The sequence below is a fragment of the Python bivittatus genome, unplaced genomic scaffold, assembly GCF_059951505.1.
Source record: "Python bivittatus isolate LINGU-HERP-01145 unplaced genomic scaffold, Pbiv_v1 ctg000480_np1212, whole genome shotgun sequence".
NCBI lineage: Eukaryota > Metazoa > Chordata > Lepidosauria > Squamata > Pythonidae > Python > Python bivittatus.
The window spans coordinates 94,363,334-94,381,021 of NW_028277075.1; the positions used below are offsets into that span (position 1 = coordinate 94,363,334).

Consider the following 17,688-nt stretch of genomic DNA (forward strand, 5'->3'; position numbering starts at 1 on the left):
AGCTGAAACCATTTGCATCAGTTTTGCTGGGCATAAATTCTGATCTAACATCAAAGGAAGCTTTAGGATGCAGTATTTGTTCCAACATTCATACCAGAATTAGACTGATTCTTTTCTATAATTATTGTATAAAATGCTTCTGTGACTTATTCTGAAAAACTTTATTTGGTGACAATTTTGATATCAAGCACTTGCACTCAATGAAGGGGGCATATCGTTCTCTTTTGTTATTTTACTTTAATGTATACGTTGCTCCTTCACTGCCAATTAGTGGGCTGAGAAAGGCAAGGAAAAATAAAGAAGGAAGGGAACATTAAAAAAGTAAACTAATTATAATGCAGAATCAGGAAAGGGAAAAATGCATGGGGTTCAATCTGATGCATATTTACTCAGAAATGAGTCTTACTGAATATGATGGTATTCTTCCTCAGCTTAGATTTTTTATCCCATGTTAATGCAATTTTACACAAGCTTTGTCCAGTACTAAAAAGAGTTAGCAACAGTGAATCCACTCTTAGCTTCTCAATTTAGAGGTGTGATAAGTTATTTTTTTCCTGAGTATGGCAATCATACATTTGTGTGTGGAATCTCTTTGGAGGGAGGAAGAAACATCCAATCCCATACTAATCAGCTACTGAGTGTCTAGTTAATGATTTCTAATACAGAGAAATCATGTTGAAAAGCACAGTTGTTGAAAATAAGGTGCACAGAATATTTTGCACAGAAGAAACTAACAACCCTTTGCAGCCCTGTGATTCTTGAACGTATTGTGGTATATAAGAACTGAAGGTGATATATTTAATCCTGGAGCCATGTAATGGCATTTTCTTGGTCAGATAATTCATCATGTTAAAAACTTCAGTCACTTGGAAACACTGTGTTTTATTTCAAGCATCAAAGCCCACTTACATCAGAACGAACAGTGTTGTCATTGCCAAATGGTTATTGTTTTAAGCAGGTCTGTTGATTATCATTGGAAATGACTTGCTAAATACATTTTGATTAATTGCTTGCAAAAAATTATGCTTGTTAGAACTGCTTTATATTCTGTTCCCAATGTAGGTTATAGCTTCCTTCATTGTAACTGGGGTGAACGAGCCACTCTTCTACTGCCTTTCAAAGATACCTGGTGAGAAAGGAAAAAAAATATAGTCAAAAGCTTTTGTCTCAAATCTGGGTATCCCTTCTCTCCCCCCCGCCCGCTTCCTCTCTCACACACATCCTTAATAAAGTTCAATTATTGTCTATGCTGTATGAGGAATAATGAAACCTCTATATCAGACCTGGCCATTTTCAGATAGGAGATGGCTTTTGTTTTGCACCTCATCAACACCGATCACCTAATTAAATCTGATACCTCTGGCTGCCACAAAATGATTTGTTAATGGTTCTTTGGGAATTTACTTAATGAGTTTAGATGTCTTTTGTATGGTACATGTGGGGGCTTTTGGGAAAAAAAATAATAAAACACAGCTGAGGGGAAAAATTGGGGCAAGTGAGGAAAATTTCCAAGCAAACAAAACAAAGAAAGATCCCCCTCCTGACCACCATACTGAGACAGCCAAGGCCAGCCTGTTGTGCTAGGTAGAGGTTGAGCACACATCCTGGTGGACTGTGGCCATTCATTAGCAAAGAACAGAAAGCCGATCTGAACTGTAAAACCTGGGTATGCACACACACACGCACGCATACACACACTCTCTCCCACACACACCCCTTGTCCCTGTCAAATATAACTGTGGGCATCTGTCAGGGGTTCAGATATTATACCTTGATCACCCTGCAACGATGGCATTCTTTAACAAACACCAGAAGTCTTTCTGGCTCCTTGATTTTAACAGCTCTCAGGGGTCAGATGGTCCCCTTTCTTCTCTTGCTCTGTGGAAAGTAAAAGGAGCTTGTTAACTGGCTTAGATATTTGGACTGCTGATGCACTCCGGCCACTTCCCTGTGGTAACCGTGTCAAAGCCTCATGAGGGATAATTGCTATATTTGCAGACCAAGAAGTGCTTCAACTTGGGGCTCCGAAGGGTGGGGGAGAGTGACTGAATTAAAAGGGAAAGGAATGGGCAAGTTTTATGAATTTGAGACTTTTCCAGTGGCTGGAAATATCAAATTAATCCAAACTCTGGCTAGAGAAATAAGAGGGGGTGGGAGGGTGGGGTGGGGAGAAATCCAATCTAAAAATATTGTCTCTTTCTTTCATTGCTATAAGCAAATTTGTTTTCTTGGACCATTTCTGCATTGCTTTACCTCTCTGGACATCCCTCCACCCTGTACTTGGTGAGGGAAAAGAATTGGGTTAGCAATCCCCTGCCATATCTTAGAAGGAGGGCTCCCATAATTTCCTGTGGGAGAAGACAAGGCCATTGAAATCAGTTTCCAACCTGTGGTAGCGACAGATGCATTGTACGTGCAAGGACTAATCCAATCCAGTCTTGGTAAGAAGGGGGAAAGTTTCTGATTCAAATGACTCAATGAGATCCGTCAGCCCAACATGGAACATTCCTTCCAGTGGGAATATAATTTCCTAGCCAAGGATTGTACTCTCTTAGGATATTTATACTGAGCCCCTGCAGGGCTAGCTTCATCCCGTTAGTGGGCTGTTTTGGATTCAAGATCACATACATTTAACAGTAGGAACACGCTCATCCCATTGTCTACTTTTGTTTAGGACGTTCACATTCTTTTATGTAAGAAATCTACTTCTGGTTTTCTGTCAAACTTTCTTCATCTCAGCAGAAGCCAAAAGCTTTTTTTTGGGCAAAGTTTTAAAACAACAGACTCAGGAACACAATCAATTCCAGTTTACCTTTTGCTCACATCTTGGATATAAGGTTACTACACTGCAATTTGACATTTCTTAGAATTAGGATTTGGATGAATTAAGGTTTGAAAAGTGCCAAGTCTTTGATCTTATCATTGCAGTGAAATCATTGAAAAAGCACCTAAGTGATCAGAGGGCTGGCCCAAAGTCATTCATCAGGCTAAATTTTCATTTCAAACTTAGAAGAAGTGTTGTAAAACATCTCAATTCCTAATTAAGAAATTACCAGAGTATTAAAAATATTAGTTACATTGTCAATTGTGTCAAAAGTCATAGATTGCATGTGCCAATTTTTTGATGGCCCTTCATTTAATAAAGATGTGAATTATTTATAGATGCTCATATGACATCCATTTTCCAAATGGAAATTGAGAACATAATGGAATTTAATGTTATTAATATGCAATCCTAAATGGCAACTTAAGAAAAGATCAGTTATAAAGTATACCTTCATTGCACTTGCTGCTGGTCAATTATAATTTTTTTCTTTACCAAGAAAGACAGAATACATTTTAAAAAGAATTCTATTTATTAGGGCACTGGAATACAGTGACTTTTGATGTACTTACATAGTTGTAACATGGTCTTTATATATTGTGTGTAATGGTTTGGAATTAAGAATTTTTCCTTTCATCCCAACCTGAGGAATGGGTAACGTTGTTGTTGGCTCTCAAAGATGTGTACAAATAGTTAATCAAATTATGAAGCTGTGGAAATATGGTTTCACTTATTAATTCCAGGTGTTTATATGAAAAGGGCCTTTTGGAAAAAAATGCACATTAATTATTGCTGCTGTCATCATATATATTCATAAAAAGAAGGGGGGGAAAAACCCTCTTCTGTGTGCCACAGTGTCACACTTGCAAGTAAATTTGAGTACATATTATAACTTGGAGGAACTTTTGGGTTTGCAGTACAGATGTTATGATAGAGAACCACGCATGGATTGATTAGGGTCCCAGAATGCTGGATGTCTTTTGGAAGCAAAAATGGAGAAGAGAGAAGGTATCAGGAATGTAGCTTCCAAGAGCAGGACATGGCTGGCTAATCAGAAAAGGAGAATTCTGCACAACGGCATATTGTTGCAATGCTTTTCTTTTTATTAGCCATTTTTATTAGCCATTTTTTGCCTTTGGCTAATAATAATAATAACTGAACTTGTAAGTGGGGGAAAAAAAAGTAACGGATTCTTTTGACACTGTTTCGTGCAGAGATTATATAATGCCATGTATTATATTTCATATGTGATTATGTAATAATGGAACCATGCATCAGAAGATTGTGGTGCCAACAGATGGAGCATATAGGTGCATTTGATCCACACATGGATTATTACTGCTGCCTTTAGGCAAAGTTTAGGCAGATGAAAGAAAAGGTAAATCTCTTTGAGGCATTAAGAATGTTTGTCAAAAATCAGGAGAAGTCTGGTGGCACCTTATTTGACTAACCTGTTTTATTAAGAGGCATAAGCTTTCATGAGCTACAGCTCGCTCCCTCAGATGCGTGGATGTCTGGAAGAGCTGCCAGACCCCTTCAGATTTTGGACTACCATAGGTGAACAATGTCTAAGAGTATCAGCGTCTCTCCTAATGGTAGATTTCCTTTCAGTGTTCATACTGAAATCGGCAGCAGTGCAAAAGTTGCTTTGACCTCCATCCATCTGATACTTTAAATGTGGTACCCTTTGGAGAGGTCAAAAACCAGGGCTTTATATTATTATCCCTTTTCTCCACACAGGGAATAGAAAAAGAAAAGGAAAGAGTCCAAAGATGGCTGCAGGCAATGACAAGGCATTAAAACATAATGGGCCCAATCTTTTGGGGGCGTAAATCAATGTAGCTCCAATGCTGTCAGTTGTGGATCCAGCTCAGGAGGTCAAATTGAGCATACGAGACCTCCTGACCTCCCCAAATAAATCTCTCCAAAACCCTCTTCACCTTCTCCAAGCAGCTCAGAAACCCTGGGAGAGGGATAGACAGTTTGCAACATATCTCCCCTGGAACCAAATCCCCATTTCCTGTACAGTAGTCCAATTTTTCTCTCCTTCTGGGTGGTAAAGACAAAGAAGCACAGAATATACCAGCTTCACAGGGCAGGAATTGGAGCCAGGAAAGTGTCCAGGAAATTGATGCATCCTGTATTTTGTGGTGGCTTGTAATGTAGACTTCAGTGTCTTTGTATTTACTAATACAAAGTGAAGTCTACTTTGCTTTTCTGCCTCCAGATGCCCTGTGAGGACAGCTGATGCAAGATGATGTACATTTCACCTGGCAGTCAGGAGTGTTTATTTAGGGATGGACATGCCTTCTGAATCCTGCAAGATGCCAAAGGTGAATATTCAGCATATTTATAAATGCCCTCTACATTTAACAAAACCACAACACTTTAGGATACGTACGGACTTTCTGCATATGACAGAATAGCCTCAGTGCATTTTGCTAGTAACTATGAAGATGATGAGGATGATGATGATATTCTGTTGGATTTATAGCATGCTCTATGTTCTAACAGAAAATCCACACAATCACAATGAGATTCTGAAGAGCTCTGGTTATCTAAAATAGGGCTGAGCTGGCCCTACCATTGGGCAGAACAAGATGGGTATCTCAATGATGGAAGTTGTCACCTCTTAATAATCCTTAGAGAGATAGTATAATTTTAATAGCTAAATACATTCCTAAATGCCAAAGAGGGGATGTCAATGCAAAGTGTTCTGCTCAAACAGCCCAGTGGCACCTAATATAACCAGATATGGCCAACTATGAAGAGCAAAAGTCCTATCTTGCTTTTTGTCCCAGGCAGCAAAATATGTTGGCCAAGCAATGAATAGTGCAGACGCCTTACTACCCCTCCTAATTTGCAACACAGAGGGTGCTACTTCTCCGTGACTCATTCCCATACCTTGCTCAAAGCTTTAGAGAGCTGTATACACAGATGGAGTCTCAAATGCTGTACTCCTAGTTCAGAAACATTATTTCTTTATTTGGTTGCCTTTGAGTCAGCGTTGATTCCTGGTGACTACCTGAACAAGTCCCTGCAGTTTTCTTGGCAAGGTTTTTCGGAAGTAGCTTGCCACTGCTTTCTTCCTAGGGCTGGGAGAGAGTGACTGGCCCAAAGTCACCCAATTGGCTTTGTGCCTAAAACAGGACTCACGGTCTCCCGGATTCTAGCTTGGTGCCTTCACCACTACACCAAACTTGCTCTCTTAGTTCAAAGATAGGATCATACTTAATCATGAAAATCCCTGCCAGCTAGAACATTATTACAAATTTGGATATAAGTTTCAAGCTATTTTTAATGTAAAGAAGATGACAACGGTGGGGATAGTGATGATAGGTTGTAGCTTTTCAAAGTCTTCAGTATATGGCATTTAGTTACACCATTCCCAACTGGAATAATATAATTGTTTCAGCCTCCTGCAGGTGGGAGGATTGAGGCTGAGAGAGAGTGAGGTGCACAAGGCCACCTGCTGAGCTGAAGGCATGCTGGAGAATTCAGGCACGTTCCATTTCCGTGAAGGCCCTGAGATCCCTGTCCTCCCTTTCTCCTGCTGGGAACAGCATTTGTTAACCTGGCCATCTGCCCTGGAGATCCGAGTCTAAACTCAGCTCTTGCAAAATGTTTTCTTATCTTTCTGAAAGGCTGTACTTTTAAAAAGGGTGATTCTTTCCATTTCCTATCTTACTTGAACTGAGTAAGATAAAGATGTCAACAGGTAAGTTATGGAGAAAAGCTATTCTTTGGTTGGCTGAGGCTTATTAAGTGGATCGGCAAAGCTTTGACTCTCTTATATGACACTATAATTCAAGAGCCATTGTTTAGTAAGTCTACTGTTATTGTCCTTTCTTTTTCTGTTTTCTTCCTTCCCCCCACCCCACCGCCACCCCTTCTGAGCAGGATGTAATATCTCTGGTGGATGGAGGTTAGCTAAGTAAGTCATGCATAGATGGAATTTATTAAGTTTGCACGGTAGTGACAGCTGTGAGTGGGAACAGTAACTCTTGACTGTGCCAAGGGCTTGAACAGAAAGAATTTTCATATGTGTGTCTTAAAGGAAAACTGTGCTGTAATTATGAAAGCTGTTCTAACCACTGCATCCAATTACAGAGGGAATTTGCTATATGTGATTTTAAAAATGTAATAATTTGACAGAAGGCTGCCATTTTGAGTCTCATGAGGCAGATTAGGACAGAGAAAAGTCAAGTCTCATTACAAACCACTGGATATCACACAATTTAAGGTAACTTCATTTAATTAGAGATACATGTAACTCTGTTCATATACTGTAGAAAAATAACTTGTCTAAGAATTATCCTATATGATGTAACATATTCTATATTTGAATATAGAACACCCTGAATACTTTTGAAAGTGGCTTCCCACAGAAATCTCTTATCCCTCTGATTGCATTCTGAGAGACTATTCTAAAAGTCTGCTTTCCTTTAGAAAAAGGGATATTCTACCCATGACATTTGAGCCAATAAAACTCTTACACACATGACAGATATTAATCTTCTATTTTATAGACAAGACGTTTGTACTTCACATTTTGTGCACAGATTAGAACATCTATAGAATGCTCTTATAAATCCAAAAGAGATCAGGTGTTTTATAGCACTCTAATCTGGCTCTGTAACAAAATTCAGTGCTACTACATTGTAACAGAGCTGAAGCTAACTAAACCTATTCAGTATAAGGTGACTCTGTTGATCTCAGATCAGCAACTCCCTATTGCATCTGCACAAGATCACGGGGCCTGAATGCAGCTTGGCCTGCCCCAGAGGAAATGACGTATGGACAATGTTTCTCTTGAAACATGGATATTTCCCACTGGCAGGACCTCTAGTCTCATTCTGCCTCCCAGGATGTCCCTCCTCTCAGCTGGTGGCAAGATGCCACCGTGCCTTGTATCATCCCGTCATCCTTTCCTGTTCACCCAAGGTTGGCTTAGCATTGCCTCTGCACTGTATCTATTCAGGATTTTACATGCCTTTTTTCTCAGAGTGGGAAAAAAGTTGCAGTGAGGGATGATTGAGGATGGGTCTGAAGACTAGTTGGTAGGGTTTTCTTTTAAGGCCTTCCTATTGGCTACTTGGGGATAACACAGGCTGGTAATAGGGGAGGACATTGCTCAGAAGTGGGAACAGCTACCTGACATAGTACAGCTGCTAGAAAGGGTAAAAGAAGCATGGCAGGATGGAAGAGCTGTGGGAGGACAGCAGGGAGGGGTGATTCTGTTGCACCAGTGACTGGGAGATTTCCCCTTTCCTGCCAGAAAGCCTGGTTGAATCAATGAGCTGGTGGTCAAGAGGTAGGGGTTCCTGTCCAACTGTAATGGGAAGAGGCTCCAGGTTTCAGTTCATTTAGACTGTGGCTTTTCCAGAATGGGTCAACCAAACTTCCAGGCCACTATATTTTTGGTTTTAGTCTGAGACAAACCATTTTGTAGATACCCTACTGTACACATAGACTAGATGATATTTCTCTCTGTACACTGTATATAGTTTGAGGCTAGTTAGTAGGGTTTCTTTTAAAGCCTTCCCATTGGGTAGTTGGGAATACCTGTGTATTCTGGCTGTATTATGGCAGCATCCTTCACAGCCTAGTTGGCATTATATGGCACTGTCACACTAGCCATTTTGGCTGATAAAACTATCTGAGAAGGTTTTCAGTTTGGTCAGTTCTTTCAGATGAAATGAGAAGGGAAGTGACTTTAGAGCTAGAATACAAACAAAAGCACCATCTTCAAGAAGGAACAACAAAGTTTCTGTGCTAGGTCTTGGTATTTATTTAAGAAAATAGGAATATAGTATAATAATTTCATAAGGAGCCCCCCCCCCCCAAATGGAGGAACTTTCTTAGACCCAAACTAAATAGTTTGATAAAAGGTATAAAATCAAGAAATCATTAGAATTTGGTAAGGAAAAAAGTCAAATGAGTTTGAGTAATGTTCTATCTTAATGGAATACAGTGGCTCAGTAATCTGGGGGGAAAAAAATTCTTATAACCAATGGTAAGTACTTTGACAGCAAGGCAATTCACTGGAAACCTAGGGTGATTTAACAGTTATGTCTTGTTCCCAGAATTTTAGAGAGTGGGATAAATAGGAGATTTTTAATAGAAAAGAGCTGTGTGCTGCAAGTAAAAAATCTTGAGCTGACTTATCTCTAAGTAGTTCTAGAAATTATTCAAGTCCTATACCAAACCCTGGAGGTTTACTACTAGTTTGTATGGAATATTGAGCTAAATGAACCAATGTTTTAACTCAGAATGAGACTGCTTCCTATGTTTGACCAAACTACAGTTCACTGGATTTTTGGCTGGAAGCAATTACAGTTACTGTGATATAAGACAAAAATAAGTTTACAGTGTAGCTATATCCCAGACCTTCCTCCTTTCAAGTTTTTTTTTCTTTTAAAGCAAACATATATTGAAATATCAAAGAAATTATGTATTGTGCCTAGTCACCACATCCCCTGTTTCATGTAGTTAAAAATCTAAGTGACAGGGAGGAAATGCAATTCATGAATGAAGTTTAGCAGGTTTGTTTTTCTTCTTTTATCTGATAATTTTGGACAGACACTGCTGTCTTCTAACTGATCTTCATCCTGTTTTAAAGAGCATTTGAGAAAGATTTAAATTATTTCAGATTTTACTGAGCTCTTTAGGTGGTATCTTTTAATTTTCACCTTTTCTAAGGCTTTTGTTGTAACCTAAGATTTAATATGCAGCAGGTTAATTCCACAGTTTTTAATGAAGCACTACGTTCTCTCTCTTTTGGGTTGTTAGACCACATGGGATATATTCTCTTGATGTGTAGGGAGTTCTGATTAGATGAAAACATACCTCTGAGGAAGCTCACATTATCACACATGAAACTTCAGAAACAGAAAAAAGTGATGTGCAGAATCATATAAAAATAATGGTTGTTAATCAAATTTCCCTTCCAATATCACAGTGGTAGCGATGGTGGTTGGAAGGCTTGCCAAGATATTTAGGCTGACAAGAAATGGAACAAATAATAATAAAAGAAGCCTCTGGGGAAGTATACATTATCACAGAGACATTACTTCGTATACAGAATTCATAATTTGTGATGCTTTGCTAACTTACAGCTCTGACAAGGTATATGCCACTGCAAAACATTTCTGGATGGTCTGGATACAATTGCAAAACATATTAGAGTTGATTATGAGCCACCTTTCTCTTTACGCATTCTTCCTGTTATTTGTCTACTAAAGATGGTGGCACCCTCTAGCATGCTGCTTCTACAGCTTCATCTCTAAAAGACAGTTAAAGTAACACAGAGCTAGCTGTAGCTAAAGCCTATTATAAATCAGTGAAACAAATAAAAAAAAGATCAGTTCAAACTTCACTTATATGCATTAGAAAATGGTCTGAAGTTTCCTCAACTACCTCATACGTAATCCACTTTGTCTCAAGTCCAAAACAGATCCTTGTTTCATAAAAAATTGGGATTTTATATGATTCATCTTTGATTCACATGGTCTGGTCGGTTTTTTTTTTTTGCCAGAATTGGATGAAATTTGTAGGCATAAGAGACTTGAATGGATGGAACCCAACCACTTCAGCTAAACAGGTGCAGGAATTTTTGTTACATGCACCTTTACTCTATTGTTTTAGGGGAAATTTGTACAAAGGCTTTGCAAAGTTTTGTTGGAAAGAGATTCTCTCTCTTTCATCCCATATTTTGGAGAGGCTAGTTTCAGTGAGAATAGCCAACAATGTAAAGATGCCCAAAGGCAAGTAGCCTGTACAATTTCAGAGGAGTAGGTGCAAGGGTTAGAGAGTTTAGCTGAATTAAAATCAGTCTGACACTTTGTTTTAATTTTCTGCTCAGTTGATCATTGCTGATCAATTCCTTCTCCAAAGGACAGAGATTTCAGAAATAAGAGCCCTGGTAATTATTCCCTGATGAAAAGCTACAGCTTTGGGCCACAGTGTTGCCCCTTCCTCTCTTCTCCCCCTGCTGTTGGCTATTTATGAAGAGCTTGGAAAGAGAATGTCATCATTTTTAAGAGACAAACTTCTAGGCTGTGCCTCTCTACCTAATGAGTTTCCAAGGCTTTTAGGAAAGCTTAGCTCATTTTGAGTTACTTTGGGAAAATCCTCCTTCCTAATGTCAGATAAAGCTTGGCTCACCCCAGAACAGTAGCTAGCTTTAGAGAAGTAGATGGTTCCAGCCTCTGACTCTCATCTACAATGCAGATTGATAATCGTGGGTTAATGTTCAGTGTTATTTTGAAGACTATTAGAAATGCACATGTGTATAGCATCACTATAGCTTGAGTTTTCCAAAAGCTTCACATTTCTTTTAACAAACCTTATATAACAATTTTTTCTTTTAATGAGCATTCCAGTGGTTTTTCACTTCAAAGTGCTAGCATTATTTAACATTCTATATTTATTTTATTTTTTTGAAAAAACAGTAACTTTCAATATATATGTGCATAGTAGGGCACCTTCACCCTCCAGCTGTAGGTCAATTCATCAGAGAAGAATGCAAAGTAGTGTGGTAAATCACAATTTTCTGAAATGGAAAAGCAGAATCCAGCAATCTGAAAGTGGGAGAGGCTATGGGGTGGCCTGAATTATGGGTTTAGACATGTAAATTTGAACCCTGCCACCACATTCTTTTTCGAGATGAGGTGATCCCCCAGAAGTGAAAGATACATTAGCAGATAGTGATAACTGTCTACCATATGACATCTTGACAAAAAATTAAGTACTGTTTCCTCCTGGTATGTGGAGATATACCAAATGTTCAAATATATAAGACTTAAAATTGCATGCTATTTTTGCCATGGTTCATGTATCTGTTAGAGGAATTGCCATTGGAAGTCAGGCTAAAAAGGGAGAAGTGATTCAAATGCAAACATGTCTCATTAAATATTGCATATTAAGGGATAATAAAATGGAAAAACCCCTCTTCATGCTTGGTCAATGAGCAGGCATTTTCTACTGAATGCAAAGTTTAGAAGAATGGTTTGAAGAGTCTTGTGAGGTACTTAATGGACTTCCTCTTATTTTCTGAGTAACACAGTGCTGACAATCACTTAAAACAATACAGCTGACCAGGCAGTTTTTCCCGGGGGGGGGGCGGGGGGAGGTATTTTTGTAGCATATCCTGATAGTAACACTTTTTTTCTAAAGCTAAATCTGCCAGCTAGTACAAGAGATGTGCACTAAGGTGTCTGAACATGACTTCTTAAGTATATTTGATTCATTATATGTAGTTCTAACTTCCCTTCTCTTTCTTCAGTTCATTTTTAACAGTTCAGTAATGCATCTATAAATATCCAAAAGTTGTCACTTTTCTAAATCCATGATATATATGGCTACTAATTCATGGCTCTAGAAATTGTATCTTTCAACTTGTCATTTTAAATGTTATACGCTTTTATTGCTTCAAGTAACCTGTATTAGAAATTAAATGTTGAACTTTAGCGAGGAAATAAATAAACTGGTTGACACTAAGACTATACCAGAAGGTACCTGGATAGCATGCTAAGATAAAGTTGCTAACCTTTTCCTATCCTGAGGTAACTGGCAGATTTTTTGAGATATGTTGCTTGTTGATTTTCCAAATGAGTTCATGAGAATAAAGCGTGTAAAATATAGGAAATTATTAATCACCAACCAATCATTTATTTATCTAGTTTGGATGGCTGCCCACTTGATATGTGAGATATATGCACAGGACTGCTTGCTTCTGGGCAAAAGTAAATATGAATGTTTCCAAACAGTCATGAGGAATGAACTGGGGGAAAAAAATAGCACTATACCAGGAGACTGGTACCACATAAGCATCAGGAAGGGTTCAGGGAGAATGAAAACAGAGCAAAACAAAGACAACAGAAGAATATGCAAGCACATTCAAGTGGATCCTGAACAGGGATTGTTGGCAGTCTGCAGGCAGGTATTTTTTTTTCCTGCTTCCATTGATAGGTGCTGTTGGAATGCTAGAACTCAAGAGAGTAAAGCCATTGTAGGAGAGCTGGTTTTTTAAGATAGGAGGCTGAGAAATACTCCTTGAAAACAGTTCCCTTTTAAGTGCATGTATCCTGTAGGGCCATTCTGACTTGCTTTCCACGGGACTAAAGTTACTTGATAGGATGGCAAATTAATACAGTATGTCATAGAAGGAGAAATGCAAAAGTTGTGGATAATTGTGTTAGCTCCAGCAGTGGTGTCTGATCTATAACACCAAAAGATGCCCAGTCAAGATTCTTTACATCAGGCAGCGTGACTGGGAAGGAGAGAGGCCCTGAAGTCCAAATCTATTTCATTGGATTGCTATGAAGGAAAAATGAGGGGGGAGGCAGGAAACAGCTTGGATTTTAGGGCAATTTAAGTGAAGAAAAGTTTTCCCTCCTCTCCACCCTTTATTGTCTATCTCACATTTGTTCAGGAGCTAATTGACACTGTGAATAATAATTTGGGCATTGTAGTGGCATGCATGAAAGGAGAAAGGATAGGGATTTTTTCTTCCATAAACTTCCTTGAAATAATTTAAGTTAGGATCCAAGCTTGTCAATATAGTCAAAAACCAAACATATATCCATTGTTTTGATGAACTGAGTGTGGGACAATGTGTGAAAATCAACCTGAAATAGTATTACATAGTGAGATTATTCATGAGGCTAAGCTATTAAAATATAATTAAAAAAAAAACGGGTGGGATGAGATAACAGATAGGATTTTTAATTGGCATCACATTCTTCCAATTTGATAATTTTTCAAACATCTCTACAGAAAGGTATTAACATCTTCATCCGTTCTCTAAAAATTGTCCTGATTAGGCTTTGATTTTCCTCCAGGGACATCATCACATTTTTGACTGGCTCAGCAATCTGATCGGTGTTGCTGACTGGGGAATTCTGGGAGTTGAAGTCCAGACTTCTTAAAGTTGCCAAGGTTGAGAAACACTGCTCTACCTGATCCGTGATTGGGTGAGATAAATTTAAGCTGAAAAGTAACACCTTAGCAAATGAAAACAATGGCACTGAATGGCAATATGAACAGGCCAAAAAATGGAAGTTAGTAGCCTTAATCATGTGGTTGGGGGAGGGGTTCCAGGACATAGTTTGCCTTCTAGAAATTTACTTCCAGCCCCAAATTTAAAATGGGTAAATATCTGATGCAGATCTACTCAGCACAAGAACAAAAGAGAATTCATGGCAGGGGGAAGCTACTGATTCTTTCCTTAGCTGAGGGGCAATATACTGGAAGAAGTCTCATTTATTTTTGTCCAACATGGATTTCCTGTAATAAAGTAGGCACCAGGGTTCTTTCCTTATTTAAAAAGAAACCATTTTTGAGTTTATGTTAGAGGCTTCAGCAGGATAAGGATTTCTAAAACATGACATCAAAATCTTACATTGTTCTCAGCTGATCAACAGGAATGTGTGTAGACTTCTCAAGCATTGCCTTGAATTCTATATGACAGAAAGATGACCTAGATGCTCTAACATAAATAAAATAAATAAATACATGCTGGTATATCAGAGAAAACTAATATGCATAAAGCTTTATCAGTGCAAAAATGTGAATGGGCTCAAGTGTTGAAAGCTTTTCAAGAAGTGTGTTCAAACAACCATATTCTATTGAAAGCCAAATGCCGTGCTTTGATACGGCAGTGTGTATTGAAAGGATTAAAGCCTCGTAAGCAAAAAAGACTCAAATATGACCACATGAAAAACTAGGTGGTTTGAGGGCTTGACAGCAAGGTGCAGTAAGAGTTGGGTAGTGGGTTTCTTGGCAGAAAAGAAAACAGAAGTCATGGTCAGTGATCTAGGAGTGATGGGAAACCACACTATGTAACTGTCAAAGATGTTTTCAAAACCTTGTAGCGCCTGTGATGGTTAAAAAAACCAACACTTGGATATGCAGCAGGGACAACAGTGCAAAATCAAAGGATTCCCATGAGAAAGATCCTGAATACCAAGCCACACCATATTGTTTTCTTCTTCTAGGATAGCATTTTGCTATTCCTGTTGCCTGTGAGTAAATTTACGGCAGGTCTTTTTTTTTTTTCATGCCAATGATAGAGTATCAGAATTAACTTAAATAATGTAGCTATTAAAGTGTGAGCTCATGTGTAGTTTTTGTAGTGGCCATTAGGCCACTCATCCTCATCCACCCTAATTCTTTTATTTTAAATGTAAAGTTGACATATTGCAACTCAAAGTGCCAGCCTGCAGCATCAGTTTTATTTCCAAGAGCACATTTGGGTGACGGTACCATGTTGGCCTCAAAGCATTCTTCAGGAATAATACTGATGGGTAACTGCAGTTCAGTATTTGGAAATGAATTCAATTATTTGGGGGGGAAAAAGAGGGGTAGGGTCAGGGGCTAGAGGAAATGACGGGGCTTCTTCATCAGTTTGCTTTCTGATAAATAAAAGTGGCCATACTCACATGACAGCTATTTCATGAATGGAAAAGTTTGGTATAGCAGCTGTTGTTTTTGAGAATGCCCACAACATGCTTTCAAAATTCCAGATGTTTCCACCAGGTCAAAAAAATTGTGAATACCTCTGAGCCAGTTATGAACATGCTAGGTGAGGTCAGGAAAGTTGTTTGGTCTCTCGAGCTCTTTTGAATGAGACTTTTATTGCATAATCTGGCCACCTTACACAAAGGACATTAGAAAGAGTCTGGATTCTAACATTTTATAGTCCTTCATTGCACCCATTATAGAATATAAACAATATAGATGTACTTCCAAGAGTTATTGTAAGGTTTACTGAAAGACTGAGATCTGGATGGCCCCAACTTTATTTGCATTTTGTAAGGCTCTGAAGATCTGGCTGTTCCAGCCAGGAAGGTAGGTTTGTTGTGGATTATAGGTTTGGAATGTATTATTTATCTCAAGCATCATGGGTTGTTTTTAACTGTTGAGTTTTTAATCTTTGTACACCACTCAGAGTCACTGCTGTGAGATGGGCAGCCATCTAAAATACATACATACATACATACATAAATTTTGCAGTAAGATCTACAGGGCTAGCTCTTCCATGAAGCAGGATGTGAGTTCTTTCCCTTAGATAGCATAATAGGAACGGCCATGAATTTTGCTCCCATTAACCATCCATTCAGAAAAGTTGCACCTGATTGCATCTTTGTGGCCCATTGCTTGATTCTGAGAAGGCTCTCCAGCACATTAACATGCTATCCACCAGTCCTTGAGGCAGCAGAAAAATTGACCAACATTAAACTTGCTGTCTCTACTGGTGATTCCTATTCTACTGCAGGAATGATGCCAGCAAATTATACTGTCCTTATTTACAGTGTACAGATTGTTATAATACAGAGAGGAATTAATCAATTTCCATGTCATACCAATTGGACACTGAAGAGCACCAGATTGCACCTGTGGAAACACTGTCTTGTTTTGTTGCTTGCTTAAAGGGGAAAATAACCCCTTTGCACCTAAACAACTAAGGATGACTTTAAGCTATGTTGGGGAATGATGAAGGCTACCTCATAAAGATATGGCAGGAAAAAAAAGTTGCCAGGGCATGTCTATGCCAGGGTTAAGTGCAAATGGGGAAAGGCCCTTAGACAGAATGCTGTAATTGAGTCTCTATAATTGAAAAGGCTGGTTATACTGGTTGTGTATAATTTCTGAAACTGAGGGGAAAATAGAGAAGTGTCTCAGAAAATTGCTGCAATATACAGAAGAAATTGTGAAATTATTCAATCTATTTGATTCCTCTGGCCTCAAACTACTAAGATGTTCTCATAGTATCTTGAACTTGACTTGGAAACAAATCAAGAGCCTCAGAAACTACCGTAAATCCAGAGCGATATGCTTTGGAGAACGCTTAGGCCAAACCTGGATGTAGTGTGTCCCTCATGTCTCAAATTGTCAGTTGCTGGCAATACATGTACAACATGATGTCATGCCATAAGTTATTTTAAATGAATTGTTACAAGAAAATGGAAGCCAGGGATTTTTGGGGTCTTCAAGGTGGAATTCTCTGAAGAGAAATAGCTGGAGACGTAGTTTTATCGTGGCAAAGAGGGCAAAAATGCCTCTTTAGATGAATGGAACTAGACAGAGAAAACATGAGAAGAAGTTAGTGAGGCTGTGCTGGGGAAGAAGTAGTACTTCAACATGATATCCTGAGGGTATCTGCCCATTCCACCTGGTCAGATAGAGTGGACATGCTCCAGGTCCCTTCCCTTAGAGCTTCTCATCTAGCAGGAAATGCACCTTCTCAGTAGCAGTGCTTGCCCTGTGGAACATCCTCCCTGCTGGGATCTGGCAGGCCTCTCCCTTCTAGCCTTTGGGAGGGCCTTAGAAAGCTGTCTCTTCCCCCAAGCATTAGGATGGGGTAAGGCTGCAGCCTACTGATTGTTATTGGGGAATGTTTAATGTTTATTTATTTATTTTACTATTTCCATTTCTATGGCCTCCCATCTCAAATTCATGACTCTAGGTCAGTGATTCTCAACCTTTTTGAAGCTGCCGCCCCCCTAAGGAGCAGAAAATTTTTCAATGCCACCCTTTGGGGGGGGGGGAGTTACTGAATTATAAAAGGCAAAAGTTTTAAGTAATTTTTTTCAGTAGACTTACACACCAAATTTGTTTAACTCAATACTTTTGCCCTGGAAGGTAATTGCATTCCTTTTATTAAAATTAAAATGACTAATGCAAAAAAAATGAAGCGAACGAAAAGCAACTCAAGAAACACGGGTCAAATCAAACATTCATATTGAAAGGACGCTCAACGCACGCACTGCGATTAATCGCGCGGGAAGACAGCTGACGCATGCGCTGTGCTGGTTGGGATCGGAGAAGAATCGTAGTGTCGAGTTCTTCAAGGTCATCCT

The 17,688-nt window shown here is 38.9% G+C and overlaps 1 long non-coding RNA gene across 2 annotated transcripts in view; it reads right to left on the reverse strand.

Annotated features, from left to right (window-relative positions):
- Positions 1-611: 611 nt before the first annotated feature.
- The window catches only part of LOC112540442 (uncharacterized), a 46,107-nt gene continuing 29,030 nt past the window's right edge, over positions 612-17,688 (reverse strand). For both annotated transcript variants that reach the window (XR_003084527.2, XR_015796914.1), the window contains 2 exons: positions 1,771-1,878; positions 612-1,126 (listed from right to left, as the gene is read on the reverse strand). This is a non-coding gene — a long non-coding RNA (uncharacterized LOC112540442). The remainder of the gene's footprint in view (positions 1,127-1,770; positions 1,879-17,688) is intronic.